The sequence below is a fragment of the Uloborus diversus genome, chromosome 4, assembly GCF_026930045.1.
Source record: "Uloborus diversus isolate 005 chromosome 4, Udiv.v.3.1, whole genome shotgun sequence".
In the NCBI taxonomy this organism is placed as follows: domain Eukaryota; kingdom Metazoa; phylum Arthropoda; class Arachnida; order Araneae; family Uloboridae; genus Uloborus; species Uloborus diversus.
The window spans coordinates 97634497-97656399 of NC_072734.1; positions in this window are offsets into that span (position 1 = coordinate 97634497).

Sequence of the window (21903 nt, forward strand, 5' to 3'; positions counted from 1 at the left end):
ATTTGAACTGAGGTAACTTTTAAAATATTATTAATGTTAAAAGGCACACCGAGAATATCAATATAGAGTTTCAAAATTTTAAATCTATTTATTTGGAACTGTGTGGGTTTGTTTAATTTTATTTCAACCTTTAAATTCGGAAATGTACGTAATATTGCGCGTGGGTGATTTGTAACGATATACGAGTAGTTCAAGAAATATTACCAGTTAAGGTTTTAATAAATTAGAAAAGTCTTCGTACTTACCATACAGTTTTTGTGCAACGTCTTCGGAAACACTAAAAACAGTTTTTTTTTCCACACTTTTTTAACCTATTTTCACTCATTTTCACTCATTTAGGATATTAATTTAGTTTTAAAAAAGAGTGGAAAACACTTATCAAAAGGGAGTGAAATTAGCTTATCCAAATGGAGTGAAAATAACCGCTCCGCAAAAGGAATGAAATTCACTCCTATAAGGAAAGTGCGTTTTCGAAACTGTAAAGGAGTGAAAATTTACTCAGTCTGAGTTAAAATCGCTGGAATTTTTTAAGAGAGTATCAACGTGGTATCGTTACTAATAACTCGATTTGGTCATGCGCTCCTTTCGTTGCCATTTAGTATATATTCGTAACTTAATCAAGTAACTCAACGAAAAATCGATATCAAATGCATTCTCTTACACAGTAGTCACCATGTTTCAATAAATTTCCATTATTAATATAATTGTTTGAACATGATTTTTTTTTTTAATTATTTTTTTTTAATTATTTTTTGAAAAACATTTAAGTGGACATAAATAAGAGAAAAATATTACACAAATAAACTATTAAGAAAAAATTAAATAATACAAATTAAAAAATAATAATAAAAGAAACTAATATCGATTCATGCACAATACTGTATAAACTTTAACTAAACTGTCGTCTTAATTGACTCTAAAGCGGCCATTGAGGCTGTCACCGTAATTCATTATATAGAAATTGAGGTCGTCTTGAAGCGAAACCTAAGCAGACTTTGACCTTCCTAAGAAATCACCACAAAATTATTGTTCTGCAAAGGATTCCTTCGGGAATCGACGGCACCGAAACGGAAGATCATTTAACGAAAAACAGAACTCTTCAATAACCAAGCGACAGACTTATTCCTTAAAACTCAATTAAGAAATATTTTTATAGGGAAATTTATCTTAAGTTTCACCAAGCTGTAAAGTTCATGATAAAAGGAGGCCTGATTGCCGATGCGTTGAGTAGGAATACAACTGACTGAAAGCTTAAATTTAAAATGAAAATTACATTTAAAAATAATAGTTGGTTGAAAACAAAATCTTCAAACAACGTGTTTAAATCAAAGAATTTTAATATTAATTAAACTATAAGTAAGTTTTTTTTCTTCTTCTTTTTGTTCTACTAATAAAGTTCATGACACTACTAAATGGAAAGAAGAGGCATTGCGTTTTCCGTGGAAATAAATACGTTTAAAGCCTTTATTATTTTCGTCTATCGTCTATCTTTCAAAAAGCGTTCATGATGCAGAAATCGTTTCTATTTTTTAATTAATTGCAAATTTTTGATATAAGTTAAAGAACTTATCAATAAATACTGATTGTCAAGAAAGTATTTTGAAAATAATCAGAACTTGATGGGACTTCAATTCTATCACAACAATTATTTTTAATGCACCAGTTATTAATTTCCTTAACCAAACTACATCTGAATCATAATTTTGAGTCCACCCTAGAAAACAATGTACTTAGTGATTGCATTACCGTTATACCGAATGCCGGTTTTTCAAGCAATTTTACAATTTCAAAATACCGGTATTTTCGGTATTAGCTGAAAACAATAAAAAATTGTAATTAAAGAATTTTCAATTTAACTTATAAAATATCTACTTATATTTTAAATGTAATTTTTTTTTCCGTGATACAGATCCAAAATCAATCTATTGATGTGAAAATTTTGCTTCAAAATCACGAACTAATAGAATATAATGAAACAAAAGTAGAGGAAAGTGCAAAACGATATTTTCATTACTAGATGGTAAGATGAAAGGCCTTTAAGTGCACCATGTTTTTATTTTTTGTATTTCCCTCATCATTCTCGCTTTCCCTTTGGTGAAAGTTAATTTCGAATGTATTTGTTCTACGAATAATTTATTCCAACCATCAATTGCAGTAATACTTTGATATTTTCTAAATATTTGTCTGAATTGTACTGAATTTCGGCAAAAAAACTTGTTCTTGTTAGTAAAACATATGGTAATTTGTTGTCACCGGTATTGGTTTGTTGTCATGCTTTATGTTGTTTTGCTTTATACTTGGCAAGATAATATTTAGTGCCTTGTGAAAATTTGCATAGAGGTTAAGCATATTCGTTCGAAACATATTTTCAGATATTTACATAATTGTAACTGTAAAGAATTTTCAAAAGAACATGAAAACGAATAAGAAAAACTAACAAGATTAAATTTACTCAAGTTTATCGTAAATTTCAAACCAAAGGGCTAACATTAAAAGTCAAACACAAACCTCTCCTGCCCCCCCCCCCCCCAAAAAAAAAAGAATGATGTAAATATTGGAAAAGTATCGTCTCTCGGAAAAAAAAATTACAACTCGCTATAAATTAGGAAAAAAAATAATAACACACACAATGCAAAAGAAACACACACACAAAAGGATTTATCCAAAAATAACACACAAGAGGCCGATTTATTTGAAGATGAAAGACTTCTAGACAATTAGAGGAGGTGTATCGCGCATTGATAACATTACCACCGACCTGCGTGAATTCAGAAAGAGTACTTTTAACTGTTGGAAAGTAGAGTACTAAATGAGTTCTAGGCTCAGAAACAATTCAATCGATGCATAATGTTTTTTTACTATTATTGATTTTTTATTATGACATTTATTCCTTCATTTTACAGTAGTTCACAATAAGTTTTCATAGATAATTCAATTTTTGTACAAAATTATGAAATGTGGTAACAAAACTATGTTTTCAAGTATTTTTTGAGACATTTCAAATACCGGTACTAATACCGGTATTCCGTTTCAAAAATACCGAATACCGGTATTGAATTTTTGGTCCTGTGTTGTAATCCCTAAATGTACTTTATCCATATTTGAACTACAGATTGCTGCATTTGTTTTCTTAACAAAGGTATCATCATCTAATTCCATGTTTTAGGCGTTTAACTAATGGTGAGAGAAAATTATTTGAAAGTCGCGGAGAAAAGTTTTTCAATCAAATGAATTCTTCTTTTAATTACATTTTAAAAGAAATTCTTTATTATTCGCAACAAGAAGATCGCAAATAATTTTTTAAGAGGGGGGAAAAATTGGTTTTATGGGTGCATAAAATGAAGCTAATTGCTGTCTTTTAAAATTCCTTAAATATTATTTTAAAAATATATTAATGAATAAGACGTTTTACTCCGTTGACTTGCAGGAAAGGGGGTGCCACGATGGGAGGTAACAGTGACCTCCCTAAAATGTTTATTCGGAAAATATGGAGAAAGTATTAGACTTTTTTTATAATGTCTGTTTTTTTTTTTTCATTTAATAACAGGTACAAATGCACACTTGTGTTTTATTGTTCGGTAAATATAAAATCCCCCGCCCCCCCCCCCAATCTAAGTTCAAGGCTCCTCTGGCTGGGCACGACTTCTTGGGGGGAGGGGGGGGGGGGAATCGTAAAACAGGGGATACCATAATGAGAATATACGATTAAAGTTTCTACTATATTCGTGTGGCCAAAAATATCATCAAAGGTTGCGTTCGACGAGCTCAACCGGTCGACCGGTGAATAAGCGGTAGCTAACCGCAGGGTTCTTGAGAGCTACCAATTAACTGGTTGCTTTCGATGTCGTTCTGTGAGCCTCACCGGTTGATCTACCGGTCAACCGCAACTTAAGCTAGTTCATTGGTTGACAGTAGTGGTGTTCCGGATATCCGTATCCGTATCCGTTACTTTTCTGACGGATCTTAAACGGATCATTTCTATTCTAAAAATTTTTAAATATTTGAAAAAAATACTCTTAAATTCCGTTTAAATTAGGTTTTATTCCCTACTTAAATTATAAGGTATCATTTCAGAAGCCCCCCCCCCCCCCTTGTTGCAAAAAGGAAGGGGAAATAAGTTTTAAAAGTGTGTATCCGTGTGTCTTTTTGTGGCATCGTAGCTCCTAAACAGATGAACCGATTTTGATAGTTCATTTTTCGTTCAAAATGTGACTTGATCAAAAGTGTTCTTAGCTTGGCCTCGTTTTTGTAGAACTTTAATTACCGGAGATATTAATTAAAAACCGATTTAACGTTTTTCACAATTATGGTAGTAAAAATTTACTTCTACGTTAAAAATGTTGGCCCTAATTGAGAGAACGAAGTTTCCTGCGTTTGATATTTATTTGAAACTTCCAACATATACAGTAGGAGCTATAATCTTGTTAAGTAAATTTTAAATGCAATTCTAAGCCTTTATACGTGTAATTGGTAGCGATTTTCGTAGTCGGAAGATAAGGAGAAAAAGCTCAATGATTTAAAATTTTTACATGCTGTCAGTTCATATTTGTTAACAAATGTGCGTTCCGACCCGTGAAATTCATCTTAATATGAGGTCGGCTCTGACATGCTTTGATTTTTTTTTAATTTTTAATTTAATAGTAGTTTTTGTTATTGATTTGGGGTTTCTGTTATTCCTCATTTTTGTTTTTTGGCATCCTTCAAAAAAAGTGAGACTAAATTCTCTTATTTACTGTTTGTAAATGTGTTCCCAGCTCTGTATTTTGTCGGTCGGAAAAGTTCGGTTGAATGGGTCAGTGCAGCATTTATGCTGAAATAAAACGGGAAAAATTATTTCTAGCCTGTCCAGTAGCAGCTTTACACTTTTGCTCCTGTATCCTATATCTACCGAACAAGCTAGAAATAATTTTTCACATTCCATCTATACATTAATGCAGCACTGACCCATTCCTTCCAACTCTCCCTCAATTTTAACGAAGATTTCTTTAGAGTAAATCATAGCCTTGATTATATTTTTGCCGCAGTTGACATTTTTTGAAGAAACTGCCATTATTCTGACGGGAATACCTTCGGTAACAAATTTTACACTTGGATAGTTGAATTGGGTTAAAAAAAAAATGAGATCCTTATCCGTATCCGTATCCGCGGATCTACTTTTTTAACGATCCGGCACATCATTAGTTGATAGAACCACGTTACATTTTTGACCAATTATAAGTATTTCTCACCTGCGTGTTATTCGTCTGCGCAAGTAACCGGTGAGCAACCGAAAGCGTTCTATGAAGTATTGGTTCGTGAACAACGGGTTAGAGTAACCGCTGACGTCATTGTTATACGTGATTAACCAACCGGTCGTTACCGGTCGTGCTCGGCGAACGTAAGTTTTGAGTCGACATCCGAAAAGAGCTCCAGCATCCTATTAAACTCGTGATATGCTATATGAGGCAGTGAGAAGCAAATGGATGTAAGTGGGCATTTTCAAGTGAAACGCATTTAAAGATAACATCCTAAATAGGCTTTCATTTAAATATAAATATAAATCATGCTGTATAGCAGCAAATACCAGGGCTACTAGTACCATCTCTTGCCCCAAGACAGACGTTTTTAAATTTTGCCACTTACATCCCTTTGCTTCTCACTGCCTCATATGTGTTTTGAAATGCAAGGTCTCAGTCAAAGATCGTTACCTGCGTTCATGAACTTGACTTTTGCTCCATATACCGTAACATAAATAATATATATATAGGGACTCTGTCCCCTGCGCGGTACGCTCGCCAACCCCCGTCGTTTTTTGGAGCTTCAGTTTTGAAAAACTATCATCTATGGAAATTCCTTGAATCCCATTCCTTCTCCTAACGGAGCGAAAAATGACCCACAAATGTGTATTTAAGACTGCAGTTTCGAAAAACTTTCGGGAAAATTGGGGAAAGCCGCATAACCCCTCCCCTGACTAATATTACAAAAAAAAAAAATATTCGCGTTTTTTTTAATGAAAAATATTGTCCTGAAAATCATTGCTAAGTGGAGAAAAAAAAAGAGAGAGAAGAGGAAAAAAAAACACATACATACACACACACACAATTAAATGCAAAGAGAGTTTTTAAGTATTGTAATGAATACTCACACCAGAAGTTCTAAATGCTTGAACGTAAAAGTCGTAAATAAAAGCTTGATCAAGAGATGCAGGGGAGGCATATTAAAAATAAAATGAAGTGGAATAAAGATCTAAGATATCGCAGAAAATTGCCACATCCGTTCAAAATGTTAAAAGTTCTTTTTCTGGGGCCGCAGACACTTGTATTTCAAAAAAAATAAATATTAGGCTGGAAATTGAAAATTGTACCGCAGGACAAACCCTTCTTTTTACGTCCACAATGCTGGATTGGAAGAGAGTTTTTAAAACTTAGGTTTTGAAAAAAATTCGTTAAAACGTTCTCAAACCTCATCCCTTGCCCTAACGTCATTAAAGATTATCTATAGGGGAGACCGGGGCAGATTTTCCCACTTTTTTTGTTTTATTTTGTTTTAATTTTTTATTTAAACATTTTGTTAAGTTTTGATTACGCCTTGAATTCTTGTACTTTAGGCTAAGTATTAACATTACTAAAACATAAAAAATTTTAAAAACTTTAAAGAAATAAATATATATATGTTACCAAGTCACGTTGGAAAACCAACCCCGTAGCCGGGCACGTTTTCTAACATATAAAATTGGGTTGAGGCAAGTTTTCCAATTAGTTTAAATGGTCTATAATAAAGGTAAAATAAACATGGAGTGTAACGTAAAATTTATTTTCTAATTCATTGGTAAGTACAATGGGTACATTCTTAATAATTTATTACATTAAAATGTATTATAACAATAATCAAAGTTAGTCAGAGTCATCTTCCATATCACTGTGACAGTTAATGGGGCATTCCAAGGTATTTTTGACATTTATGTAGAGTCCGTAACGTGACCTTTTTTGCCATAACTTTTTAGTTTATTGTTTGATTAGCATATTATTTTATTTTGACCATTTCCTACCAACACACCAGCTCAAATTAAAATAATTTGCAAATCAAACGGTAAATTAAAAAGTTATGGCAAAAAAAGGTCACGTTACGGACTCTACATAATGTCAAAAATACCGTGGAATGCCCCTAATACAAACAAAAAACAAAGAGTCTTCTTTTTTGACGCATGCTACGTGAGCCCATTTCTTGCAACGAATACACTGGATCCACTTTCTTTTGGCTTTGAGTTAGAAAAGGTGTCAAAGCAATATAGACAAACACAGTCTTCATCTTCTTCCTCACTTGATACATTGGCATATTTAGTTTTATTTTTCTTAACATGGAGAAATTTCTTCTTCTCCCTTTTTCCATCAACAAATAGCTGAGGCTTCACAGTTTGCTTTCCTTTTTCATTTTTCAAAATGATCGTGTTGGACTTTATCTCTTTTTTTGCTTTTTACTCTGTTTGAAGAGCGTTTTTGATAGGAGTATCCCTTAGAATGGCGGATTTTCGTTTTTTCCCCCATTTGCCTGTGCTTTTCCTCGGGGCAGCCTTTTCAAATGGTCTGATTTCTTCGGGGGATGGCAAATACTGTTAAGACAAAGAACCATCTACCGGCGAGCGAGATGGTTGTGGGTTAGACTCACCTTTCATGTCCTTAGATGTAGAAGGAACACCTTCTGGTAGCCCTAATTGTGGTTGACATGGTTCATTGAGAGTAGTTGAAAAGGAAGTGGCTGGACGATTGTCAGAAGTGTTAGTAGTTGGGCATACATTGTTTACTTCGTGTGGAGCCGATGTGTCTGTGAACAGATGGGGACAAGCCTACAGTTGATACCATTTCAACTGCAGGAACTCGTGCTGACGGTACATCAACTTGTGGCATTTGGGTTGTAGGAACTTCGACTTGAGGTACTTCGGCCTGTGGCATTCCGACTTGAGGGCCTTCAACTTGAGGCACTTCGGCTTGAGGCATTTCGGTTTGTGGAAGTTCGGCTTGAAGCACTTCGACTTGAGGTACTTCAGTTAGAGCCAACTAAACATTAATGAACTTGTGGCGGTAGTTATTTACTGTTCTCGTATTTATATTAAAGTCTATAGAAGCTTTCCTAACACTACATCCATTTCTTATTGCTGCAGGCGCTGCATTTATTTGCGCTTGTGTGTAGTTAGTTCCCTCGGTTTGACTTGTTACGGTAATTGCGCACCATTTTCAGTCCATCTGATACATCACATTGGAGAATGAAATTCAGTTTCAGATATGACTTGATACTATTAAAAAGAAAATCAGATCATTTAAGTAGCTATCCAAAATTTAATTTTAAATATTTAAAATTGTGGTTTTATGCAGTAATTATAAATTGTATTGGCTAAAAATACAAAGTTAAACGGTAAAAAAAAAGAAAAAAAACATAAAAAACATTCATGGAGAGCCCGGGGCCCATTTTCCAATTAGAAAATGTACCCCGTATTGAATTGGAATACGTGCTCCAACGCCATATTTGATTTTTTTTTTTTTTTTTGTAATATTTAACAATGAAAATGAAAACTATTTGCCAAAACAATCACGCCATCAGAACCGTAATGAAATATAGTTTAAAATTAGGTCCTGACAATGAAACAAAAACAGTATCATACATGTTTTTTTTTAATGAAAAGTAAATGCTTGTAAAGTTACTCACCAGAAGAAAAACCGCAAAAGTTGACATCTCATTAAGTCAAAGCCAGCTGATGAACTGAAGATCACGTGGAAGGCGTGCGCAGAGCTGCAGTTTCACACTGTCCGGTAAGCGTCGCTACCTAGCAAGAAACACTTGAACTATGGCGCATTGGAATACGTGCCCCTATAGAATATCTGCCCCGGTCTCCCCTACATGAGTATTTAGGACAGCAATTTTGAAAATCCATGAGAGTGCTCCCCCCCTTCCCCAAGAAACGCCCTCTCAATTACTCACTCGTCATCATTCAAAGTCGAAGAAATTAAATCCTTTTGAACTTCATTTTAAAAAGACTCTCTAAGGTCTCCCGAACCTGACCTCCTCCTAATATTACCGAATATCCTCAAAAATTTCATTGTTGGGGCTTCAATTCAGAAAATTTTTCGTAGGAGATTCCCCTACCCCTCTAACAATATTGAAAATCGTCTACGGTTAATTGAATTTCAATTCCGAAAATTTGCCGGAGAGGAATCAGAATCTCCGCACCCATTAACATTACCAAAAATCTTATAAAACTGCGTTTTCTACAGATCGAAAATTTTTCGAGAAAATGCCCCCCTCTTTCTCTCGCTAACATCGTCGAAAGGCGTCTTAAATCTCGCTTTCAGTGCTTCAATTACGAAACATTTCAGTGGGCGAGCCCCTCCCCCCCCCCCTTTAATCGAAGGTTGGTTTACGTTTTCAGAACTTTAATTTCAAGAAACTGGCGGTGCACTAAATGTTAACAAAAAAGCCTACAATCGCGTTTTTAAGGCTTCAATTTCAAAAAATTTCAGGGGGATGGCCCCAGCATCTCTTTTTTCCTTAATATTACCAGAGTTCGTCTAACACTGCCTTTTTCGAACTACAACTTTCAAATTTTTCCAGGGGGAGAACCGCCGGACCCTCTTTTACCTGTCACAATCAGAAATAATTCACGATCGCGTGTTTGGAGTTTGAAATTTTAAAAATTATTGAGGGATGACGCCGAGTCTCTGCCTCCCTTAACATCACCATAGATCATCTAAAAATTGCGTCTTTAAATAACAATCTTGAAAAACTCCCGGGGAGCGAGATGCCGGACCTCCTTTCGTGAACATATTTAAATATAGCGTACGATTGTCTTTTGGGAATGTAATTTTAGAAAAATTATCGAGAGAAACTATCCTGGACCTCCTCTCCCCGTCCTCTCTAACTTAAAATGTAGTCTAACGATGCGTTTTTATATCTTCAATTTCAAAAAATGCTGGAGGTAGCCCTCCAACACCTTCTATTAATATGACTCTATATGTAGTAATATGACTATCCCTGCTAAACCAGAAGCTAAATCTTCTCTCTCTCTCTCTGCATATTGGAACATGCATTTGAAACAATTAAGAGGCTGCCAAATGCGTACACCCACCCCCACGCCCGCCCCGCAGTGTTTTGACCTAGCGACGGCCCGGTGTTATCTCTCCTGTTATAATTCGTTTTGAAAAAAGGGCACTGCGCAAACATGCCCCGGTCTACTCTACAACTGTTATGTTCTTTTTTTTTTTTTTTTAAATATTGGCAGGTAGCTAGTCAACAATTTTAGTCATTCATAACTTCGTATTTTATTGGCAAATATACCAAATCACAATTAGTTAAGCTTACCGACTTTGGGCTCCCTAGTATATAAAACTGCAGGATGCATTCGGCACCTTTCAGGGAAGAAACGCTTATTCACCAGCGGCACCCAATATGGAGCCGAAATCGCACCTCTAAATAGGGTGAAAAACAGGCACCTTTTAAAAAATAGACAGCCGGAGTGAAAAAAAGGAAGCTTTTTAGAGAGAAATGGCACCCTTGCTATAGATCCTCCTCCCCCGTGTGCGTTTTTGAATACAGTTGTGTGTTTTTTTTTTAATTATGTTTTTTTTTATTAATGATATTCTACGTTTTGGACATTTTTCACATTGAACTCGGTACTGGAAATGATAAAACATGTAATTACAGCATTTGATCATATTTCAGAGTTTTCAACATAGTTAAGAAGTGCTCATTGCTCTAACTCAGTGTTTCTCAACCTCTTTTGACCCACGGGCGCGGTAAAAGCAAATGAAAAACTTTGCGGACCAGTGAAATCTTTATCGTTTTCTTAAAAGTTCATAAAATAAATAATATTAATAATAACTCTGGGACCGTTAAAACATGTGAAAAATTCAGAGTTCTGACGAGGTTTTTTTTTTTACAAAAAGTAATGTTAAGAATTAATAAAACAATAAATATCTACCCCTTTACTTGGTATCGAAGATCTGTAACAAATCGTTATAATTTAAAGACGAGTAATTATTTAAATAATGTGAGAAATTATACATTTACTAAAAGATGACGCATTCTGAAAATGAAGCATAGCTGTACTTATGAATTATTTACATGAAGAGCCAAAAATATTCAGGGATATTACAGTTACGGAAAAACAAAATCGTTTCATAAACGTTAATCAAGAGTAACAAAATAAAATGCACATGAAGTTTTTTGACAGTTAGAAACTAAAAGAAATTTCTAACGCTATCGAGACATTAACCGCTAACATTAAATGATTCGAACACTTGAATGAAAAAGCAAAAAAAAAAGAGCTAGACTGAGAGATTTTTTTTTATCGCTAGCTTTCTGTTATAATCTACGAAGCACAAGAACCATTTTTATCAAGATTCTCACTTGTTGATTATTGATAATCTTATAGCATGTTTTTTTTTTTTTTTTTTGTGATTAATAAAAGCTGCTTATCCGGAGCACTGGAAAAGATCTCTTTCGTCTCTATCTTTTCTTCTTCTTTTTTTTTTTTTTTTTCTTTTTCATTCTTTAGATTTAGAATATTTTCAACTTTCATTTAATCATTTTATTTTAAAAAACGACACGCTTCATTTCTTTTAGTTTTATGGTTCATTTTCATCAATTCCGCCCCCCCCCCCCCCCCTATTTTATGATTAGACCACCCCGACCCTCTCCCTTTCTTAAGGAAATCCAGCTTACGCCACTGGTCCGCATTACTCTGAGTTTTCAGTAATTCCAATTGGTGTCAGTCCTGATGGACTCGGACCATCAGAAGATTCCTTGAAACCCCGAAACACGTGTCTGCAAATTTTGCGTGAGATAGCGTTGTAATATTTTCATTTACTATTCATACTAAAGGTATTTATATTCCTTTCCCCTTTTTTTGTGTTCCTCTGTTTCCTATGCATCAGAAGGTCGATGTTTTAAATCAGCGTTTCTTAATTTGTTTGCTAAGTGAAACCCTTTGGAAAGTCGACTTTTTCGCATAACCCCTGTTTTTTCTTTAATAGCATAGTTTTCATACAATATTCTAGAAATGGTTTATTTTCCATATAAAAGCGCTTTTTCTGTATTGAAAAATGAATTTTTTGACTCAAAAAAGTAATTTCAAAACTAACACACTTTCTCTAAACATATACAACTCGTTTCAAACAAAATTTTAAAGTTATAATTTTTATGCAATGAGTAGTTCCCATTTTCCTCATGACAGATACATCTTTAATATCAGATTTTATCGATGAAAATTGCATTCTCAGATTAGGTTCAGCATTAAGTCTGTGATGATATTAAGGTTTTGTCGGCAGATAAGTGGAGAACATAAATTTAATTGCAAATACTAAAAGTGCCAACCAGTAATTTTGTTACATTACATTATTTGTACATTAATCTTTTAATTTTCACCAGTCTTTCAAATTTCGCCACCACTGAATGGCATCATTTTAAATTTCTGATGGAAGGAGAGATAAAGTGCCATTTCAATAAAAGAATCATATTTTAGAGATGACACAATTGAAGGCCATACTAAATTGCTTTCCAATCGACTAATGACAGTATTTCAACCGTTCATGCGGAAAATATTTATTAAACATTTATCAAAAAAAACCTCATTTTTTAAGCTACTAATTAGAACATTTTTTTTGGGGGGGGGGATAAAATGCAAGTTTCGTGGAACAAATGACGGATAAGGGAGGAGCGATGGGGGTTATCGCCCCCTTCTTGAGCCGAGAGATAGGAACTTAAGAAAGTTCCTATCTCTCGTATAGCGTACATTTTCGTTATTAAAGTTTTAAAAACGGTATTACCTAATATACGACGGTGTTAGAAGAAAGGGAGCTCTCTCCCGGAATTCTTCCGGAACTGAAGTCTTGAAAACGCAATCGTAGCCTATTTCTTGGGGATAGAGACCAGAACTTTCTATGGGATTTTTTCCTGAATGGAAGTTAAAAAATCTCAATTTTAGAAGATCTTCGATGATATTAGGGCTAGGTTTAAAGGCTCTATTTGGATATTTTTCGAAGGAAACACAGCTTTAGGACACATTTGACTGCATAAGGAAGGGTAAGCTATGGGGCTCAGTAGTACACTCTTCGAAAGTTTTTAGAAATTGAAGTTCCAAAGAGTAAAGTAAAAACAATCGCCCACTCCTTGAACATTTGCTGGATCCGTCCTTACGTGGAACCCATGGAAACCTGGGGTTCCGCGGACCACAATTTAAGAAACGCTGCTTTACACAAAGGAACAGTTGGGGGAGAAGAGTGGATATTGGATTGAAGACCATCAATCGATTTCAAGAATTCATTGTAAAAACTGAATACATGAAACTTGCAATGTTTGAAGAAATATGCAACATTTGTGGAAGAAAGGAGGACATTCAAACTTTAAAGGTATTAACTTCAATGTTGGGTTAATTTTTATGTTTTTTTCAATGAGAATGCATGCGGAATTTATAGTATTCGCTAGTAATTCACCTATTCTAATTCACCTATTTGAGCGGTGTATTGCACTTTCATCACTGAGGATATGCACTTCGTATGCGAGGAGAGATGATCAAAGGTAATGGATTTTTCTTTTGCAGAAAAGTAATTTAAATAAAGCCACTTATTTGTTGCTCTTTTATTAAAATAATGAAACGCATCATTTTTCATGGGATATTTATTTTTTTCTTTTTTTTTAATTTTATTTATTTATGTTTTTTTTTTTATTTATTTATTTATTTATTTATATTCTTTTGATAATTTAAAACTTGACAGTTTAATCTATGAGAACCCGAAAATTCTCTTGTAAAAATATTTATTTAAATATATAAATTTTAGCATTTTAATGAGCATAAGAAATTTTTTGTTGAAATAAGCTGTTAACGGTTTTTTTTTTTTAATTGTGAGTCATAAAGGCACACGACAGAAGTGACTTTTATCTTTTATCTTTTTACATTCTAAACACATTTCACTCACACGTTTTCTCTCACACCATGCTCTTGGGTTTTCTGCGCCTGAATTATTCATAAAATTGTATATTTTAATGAAGAAAATGGATTAGAATTAACGAGAAAACTCAAAAATACTCAAAATTCGCTTTTTAATTATTGCCAAAAAGAATGAAAATATTAGTAATTATAAAGTAAATTTTGTTAGTATAAGTTAGCAAACAAATTTCGAAGCTGAAATTAAGCAACGTGTATTACACTTTTTAAACTGATGATTTGACTTGAATTCTATGCTTGCTTAATTTCAGGCATGAAATTGATTTGTTAAATTTATTAATAAAACTAACTTTATAATCAATATTGTTTTCCATTGTTTTTGGCAACAATTAAAAAACTACTACGTCATCACAAAAAAATAAGGATCAAAATTTCAAAGCCCTCGCACAGGATGTTTCAGTTCAAAATGGCGTGCAAAATAAACAATCATGACAAATTTCAACAGTTTTAGCCGGTATTTTCTTGCTCAACCAGCAGGGGGGGGATAAAAACGGAAAAAATGTAAAGACGGAAATGTATTTTTAAGAAAACTAAAAGAAACTCCTTTCCTTTTTGATACATAGGTCACATTTTATTGCACTCTGTATTCTTTTTCAGACTAAAAGTGTTAGAAATAATTGTTCAATAAATTAAATATTCATGATATCATTATGGCAGTGAAGTGACACGTGCAACGTAGCGAAGTCTGTAACTCGCTTAATGAATACCTCAGTATTAAAATAAGAATATCTATATTTAAAAAAAGTGTGCTAGAAAAGGCAAATCATTTATCCTCATTTAAATAAATAACTAATTAAACTTCCGAATAATTCCCCAAATCACGCTACAACCCGTAATTACGCATTCCTTACGTACAACTTACGACCGCACATATCTAAACGTGAGAATTAATATTAAATACCGAGGTCCCATTTCGAAAAAGAAAGTCCATTAAAACTTTTTTTTTCTTCCCTCGTACACCTTCACCTGCAATTGGCTCATGGAGCACTGAACTACGACCGCTTATTCGTCCAATTTGGGTATGTGGTCACGCCTTTGTAGACAGGTTGGCATCTACCTGAGTTGGAAAGTCCCGCCTACCTTACATGCCACTATAGGTGGTCCTGTGGGGCTAAAAGCGTCACCGGATCGTATTATTATGAATGACTGTATTATAATTTAGGAAGAAAGGTCATCTCATGTTTCCAGCCTGTAATGTGAACGCCTTTATTTTAATGAGCTTGTTAAAATTCTTGGCAAATCGTGTCCAGTGCAGGTAAGGTGGTAAATATAATTTTGAAGACATCCACAAATATTTTTAATAGGGGTTATTAAAAGGAAACTCTGAAACGACTCCTCGTCAAATCGCAGCGTGAGGTATAAAAGTACAAAGTGGATAATTAAGCGATCGTAACCCGCATATGGGAATAGGAGAGAGATTTTTTTTATTGAAATAATATACCCAGAACAAGAAAAAAAAAGCTGCAAGTGTTCTGATTTTTTTCCTTTACACATTTTACTATGTGTTTTGTAATTTCAAAGTAATTTATTTATTTTTATTTAGTTATTCACTTGTTCTTCTTCACAAAATTTAATTTTAACATTTGCCAAAAATGCATCGCAGTTGAAAGGATCAAAAATGATACGTAACAGCTCTTTTAAGAATTAAATGCGTTCTTTTGCGACAAAATAAATGTTATAACTCAAGGTTTCAAATTAAACTTCATACCTTTGTTTTGGTGTTGCAAAGAGCCCTGTTATCAGGGCATGAAAGATGTAAACTAAACAACAGTGTATACAAAAAAAAAACTATTGTATAAGTTCTAACAAAAAGAAAAATATGAGAAAAAGGCTTTTTTAAAAAGAAGAAATTTAATGCTTATACTTTTATATGGAAAGTCGGGTTGGGGGCGTTATAGCGCGCAAATAGAAAATGGATTACATCACTTTGATGACCAAGACATAGGCTCCTCGGACTTAAAATTTTAGGAGAGCAGAAATTCTCGACTTGCCGAATGGAACTCCAAACTTCTCTGAAAGGTATTAATTTTCCTAATGGAACTCTAAATATCATCGAATCATGATAATATTCAGAATGAAACTCCAAATATCACCGAATCATGATAATTTTGCAGAATGAAACTCCAAATTTTGGCGAATCGTCACACAAAATTTGCCGAATAAGAAAATTTTAGGGAGATCACAGTGACCTCCCATCGGGGCGCCCCAGGATCTGAATCTCGAATTGTGCATTGTATATTGGATTTTTTTGGTTGTCATCATCCGTCAGCAAAAGCAATCATTTAGAACTTCTTAAGCACTTCGTTATAAAGTGCAGTTTTTCAAGTACATTGACCTTTTTGGACGTTGAACGACTCTTAAAACAGTGGTTCGGAAAAACATACTGAGAATTAGATTTCCAATGAAAATATACCCTCTCAGATACACATGTTCAAACCGCACGAAACTTTCATTGTTTTTTGAGAACTTCTCCGAGTTAACTTTTCGTCAAATTGACGAAAATTTCGTGAGATTTACGAATGAGATTCTGAGGACCCAACGAGAAGAGTCTTAGTTGTCTGACGATTGAAGAATCCTCCGAAGCGCCTGAATTCTTCCATAAATTGCACATATGTTTTAGTATTATGTAGGTCCGTCATTTCCGAAATTTTCATGAGGGGGGGGGAGGAATTATAAATTCAATACATATTATGCCAAAAAACACTCCCTCATACGTCCTCATATGTATAATACATTCATTTCTCAAACTCAACTGGCAATAAGGAGGTATGACATAACCATTGTTGGGGTTGGTGCAAACCTGACATCGTGAAGGCTACGCAGGTCCTAATCACAATATTTCTACGTTGCCAGGTTAGGTTTGCCATAACTATAATTTTTATGCATCAACTTAATACAATCGGTGCAACCGCACTTGATGTGCAAAACATTAAAACGAAGTGCTGCTAAAATTCTATAAAGGAATTTCAAAGCTCACATGATGTGTGTGACGATCAGCTGTTTTTTTATTTTATATCTTAAACTTTTAAATATTATTTTTGTCACGTCACTGAGTCTCCGCGTCATACAGTTAACAAAATTTAGAGAAAGGAAAAAATGGTTATTGAATACGATCAAAAATTAAAGCTGAACTTGCTACTTTTAAATATTTCCCTCTTAGGAAAGCACTGCTCACTTCCAAAGATTTTTCGGTCGTTAAACAAATTTCGCTATTTACAAGGATTCTTTTCTCACATTCTTCCTGAAATCATTTCGTCAAACATGACGGAAATTTTATGAGATTTGAGCATGCATTTCTGAGACATACATTGTAAGGACCACACCAACACAAGCACAACATTCGTTTTCCAGAACAAATTCATTTTATTCCAATAATAGCGTAAAAACGTATCTCTTTTTTGAACGCGAGTAGGAATTTTTTAGTAATTTAAGGATAAAGTGAATTGCAATTTAAAATAAACATTTAAATAAAATAGGGTAAGAAATCCTCTCAACAAAATTAGCCGCTGCAGATTGAGTAAAATACAATAGCAATTCATGTTCAACCAAAAAAAAAAAAAAATACGCGTTGAAATTTTCGGTAAGTTAAAAAAAAAGTAGTGCTTAATAATAATTTGATGTTTTATAGCAACCCTGCATTTGGAAAAAATCGAGAGAGGGCGAGTATGATCCACTTCCCTTTATTGGAAATCGGATGTTCCAAATTCTACGGGGGGAAATATTTTTATGGCATAAAAATATTTCGTATGAAAACGTTTAACGCATTACTGTAAACGTAAAGATTAAGAAAATACAGGGCAAAATGGCAATTGTAAATCCTCTGAAAGTAAATGGTAATTGAAACTATTGCGGGGTTAGGATATGCGCCACAAAACTTTCAACATATTTTCTTCCTAATACTTATTAAATTATGAAAAGCAATTTTCATTCTTTATTTAAATACTATGAAAATTATAATATTTACTCTGTACAAATTATAATAATTTTACTTAGAACCAGATTACAAGAACACAACTACTCTGGCGGATATTGGTATTGAATGGAATTTCAGTTTTGATAAAAAGTTTTCCATTTATCCTGAACCAAAAAATAAATAACTGTTTCTGTACTATTGTGAAACTATACTGCAAAAATAAAATAACACTTTCAAATTAATAACAAGAAGTTTGTCATGAACTCAACAAGCTTTTACATAGCCGTATACCAACATCGAGTTTCAAATCATACGAGTATGTTGTAATTATTTAAAATTTGAAATGTACCTTTTTACAACTGAAACAATTTCATGAAGTTATAGTTACGTAAAAAAAAAAAACTTAGATACTATAAAAACGATATCAAACACATTCTGTCATACTGATATACTCTTTGTTTCAGTAAATTCTTCCTATTAATGCTTTTTTTTTTTTTTTTTTTTTACGAACATCTTAAATTTAAGCTCATTTTTTCTAAATATTTAAGAGAATTAATGTAGAAGCAACAAATTATAGAACTTAATTACAAGAAAAATGTTACCCAATACAACCTGTTAATTACTTATAGATTAAAACTAATAGCATTTGTAGTTATTTCTTTCGAACAAAAAGAGAAATGCGTCGATTTTTCTGAATCAATTGATCAATCGACCATTCGTCGACAACGGAGAAATGTTTTCCCGTTTTTAGCCCACTTTTCTGTAAAAGTAAAAGAAAGAAGAAAAAAGCGTGAAAGAAGGCTTAAACATCGTAAAAATATCGCTAAAAACAAAAAACGAAAAAATAATAATAACAATAATAATTTAATTTAAAAAATATCTAAAAATTGTAAATTAGAAAGTGGAATACTGAGATAGGGAAAATGTTTGCCTGTCGGTCGGTCGGTCTATCTCTCTGTCCCCCTCCTAATAAATTTTGAGTCAATTCGGGAAACATTTTTTGCTTAAAAGATCTCGGCAAGGACACCTCATTTCCAAATTTCACTTTCTGATTTGAATAATTTTTTGTTCAACTTTGAACAGTTCAAATGATCAAAACAGGAAATTTCCACTAGAAGGAAATTCAGGTCAAATATAAATCAAGAACTAGAGGCATATTTGCTTTGTTTTGCAGACCAAGCAACTTTGTTGAAAAAAGCTCTAGTTGAAGAACATGTCCGATTTGCTTCAAACAAACTTAGCTGGAAAAAACACTTGATGAAGAACATGTGTGGAAAAAATCATTTTGATTGGAAGAATTTTTCTTTCAATTTTTAACAGTTCGAAAAACCTTAACATCAGTGCCTACGGAGAAACTTAAGGTCAAAATAGATCTCAAACTTGAAGGCGTATTTTCTTCAAGCAAACTGTGTTGGAAACAGCTCCCAATCCTTGTAAAGAACATGTTTTTAAGCAGGGGTTTTTTTCCCCTTTTTTGCGAAAAATTTATTTTTGCACCAAATAAATAAATTAATTAAAATAAAAATAATTGTGTAGATTCTGCACACATTCTCAATTTTTGGTTGCAAGAAATAGAAAAAAAGCTATTAAAAATCAAGATACCATATTTCGTAGATTTAGCATTGACGCAAGTCAGAGATAAATAGGACTGAATCAAAATGATCTGAATTCAAAGCGCAAATGTTTTTACCAGGACTGACTCCTAGAACTTTAGGGCCTGTACCCCAAAATCAGTCCGACTCCGATTCCGACTCCGTAGCCTTGGCAGAAATCAGATTCTTGTGGAAAATGATTCCGACTCTCGTACTCGGACTCCGCAACCCCGGTTTTTACTGTGAAATAATGATTGTTGAGATATTTTTTTGTATTTCCATTTTAAAGTTTCAATTTATTTGTTTTATTTTTGTCTACCGGAAATAAAAAGAAATTCGAAATGCTTTTTTTTTAAACTGAAAGTTAAAATTGTGTAGAAGATTTCATTTTTTTGTTATTTTTTTTATTTATGAGGACATTTAATAATTTATTTATTTATTTTCCAAACTAAAATTTATTTATGTATTTATTTACTTTAGTTTTTGGCAGCGAAGGAGAAATAAAATAGGAAGTGCTTTATTTTTGCCCAAAAATGCTTCTTTCTTACCGTAGAACACACAGGCAGTTTTGCATTCCAAAAACTCGTCAAACGCTTTAGCTTTTCACACTTTATAAATGTTTTACATTTTACCAATGTTTCTTTAATCGGAGTATATGATGATAAAACTTTTGAATTTTGCAGAACGTTTCATCAATAATAGCTTGATTCTGCTTCATCAAAACCCGCAATTTCGTCTACGCCAAAAAACCGCGATTCACTTTTGAAGGAGTTTGATATGCTTAATGATGTTCTTCCCTAAATTATTTATAATGTTTAAACATTTTGAACACTCATGGCATGAGAGGAAAAGCAGTTCAGCTGTCTTGAGATTGTTAAGGAAGGCATCTGCTAGATATGCGTTGTTCTGAGTAAAGTGTCTTATCATATCTGATGAGGAAATATTGCGTAAGAAGCTGAAACAGAAAAACTAAGACTTTTGTTGAGACAACTGCTGGGAACAACGTGTAGCGCCCTGCCGGAAAACATCATTTAAAATTTATGAAAGTTGTGGTCGAGCGTGTTGCACCCTGTTAAAAACTTTAATTAAATTAATAAAAATTGGGGACGAACGTGTTGCACCTTGTTAAAAAACATTATTTACAATTAATGAAAATTGGATACGAGCATGTGACACCCTGTTAAAAAACATCATTAAAAGTTAATAAAAATTGGGGACGAACGTGTTGCGCTGCGTTAAATAACATCATTTAAAATGATAAAAAATTGCTGACGAAAGTGTCGCGCCATGTTAAAAAACATCGTTTAAAATTTAAAAAAAAAAAAAAACATGTGGACGAACATGTTGCGTTGCGCCCTAATAAAAACATCATTTAAAACTAATAAATTTGACCGGTTTATTTTTTGTAAAATTAATAAGCATATTAATTTTTAGCCCATTATCAGGTGGTTTCAGCATCAACTTGAGAATTTTCATGCTCATGCTTAAAACATAAAATTGGAGCAACATATTTGCGCCTTCTTGACGAGTATCTGTAGTTTCTGAATGAATTATAAGCTTACTAAAATTTTTGTATAATTCTAATGGAAACCTGAAGTAGAGCCAGTACAGAAAATTTATAGAACAATATTATTTTAAGTTTTTTCGAGTTGTTAGAATTAGTTTTCAAGCATGTATTATTTTAACGTTAAATTATCTCAATGAATTTTTCTTTTTTTAAGAAGTGACAATATTTAAACTGAGTCAACGGAGATTTAACTGCAATAACGGAGATGGAATCCCACTTTGTAGTGATCAAAACAACATCCACGTTATTAGGACTCGATTAAGATTAAGATATCGTGAGGCCCAAGGCCGAGCTTTTTTTTTTTTTTTTTTTGGGAGAGGAGGGGGGGCTTTATAGTTATAACTTACAATTTTAGCCATTAGCTGGAGCAATTTTAGCCATTTGGGGTTTCTAAGAAATGGGACCCCTGTACCATTGTCTAGTTGGAATATTTACTAATCAGTCCCTGTACATTATCACGAATAATATATATCTATCTGCTCAAGGGTATGGGGATAAGAGTGTTATGTCTTTTATAGCATCCTTTTCTGGAGTTTTCAGAGAGTATTAAATTTTAGTGAATGGAAACCACATCTTGCTTGGCTTAGCTTAGAGGACAATTTGCTATACGTTGAAGGAATCCTATAATTAGAGCTGACCAGCACATCCTTTCTACATGAGTCCGATAGAATAAGTCTCTTTAATTACACACTAGGAAAACAATTTGCTTTCTCGCCTTTCCTCTCGCTCCTTCAGAAGAGCTGAGGAAATGCAGAAAGGAACTCTTCTTCAGGAGTGGAATGGAATACCTCCCGAGCCTCCGAAACTTCAGTCGTTTGGGTACAATCTAATAGCGTTAAACTGCCCCTTGTAGGTCCCA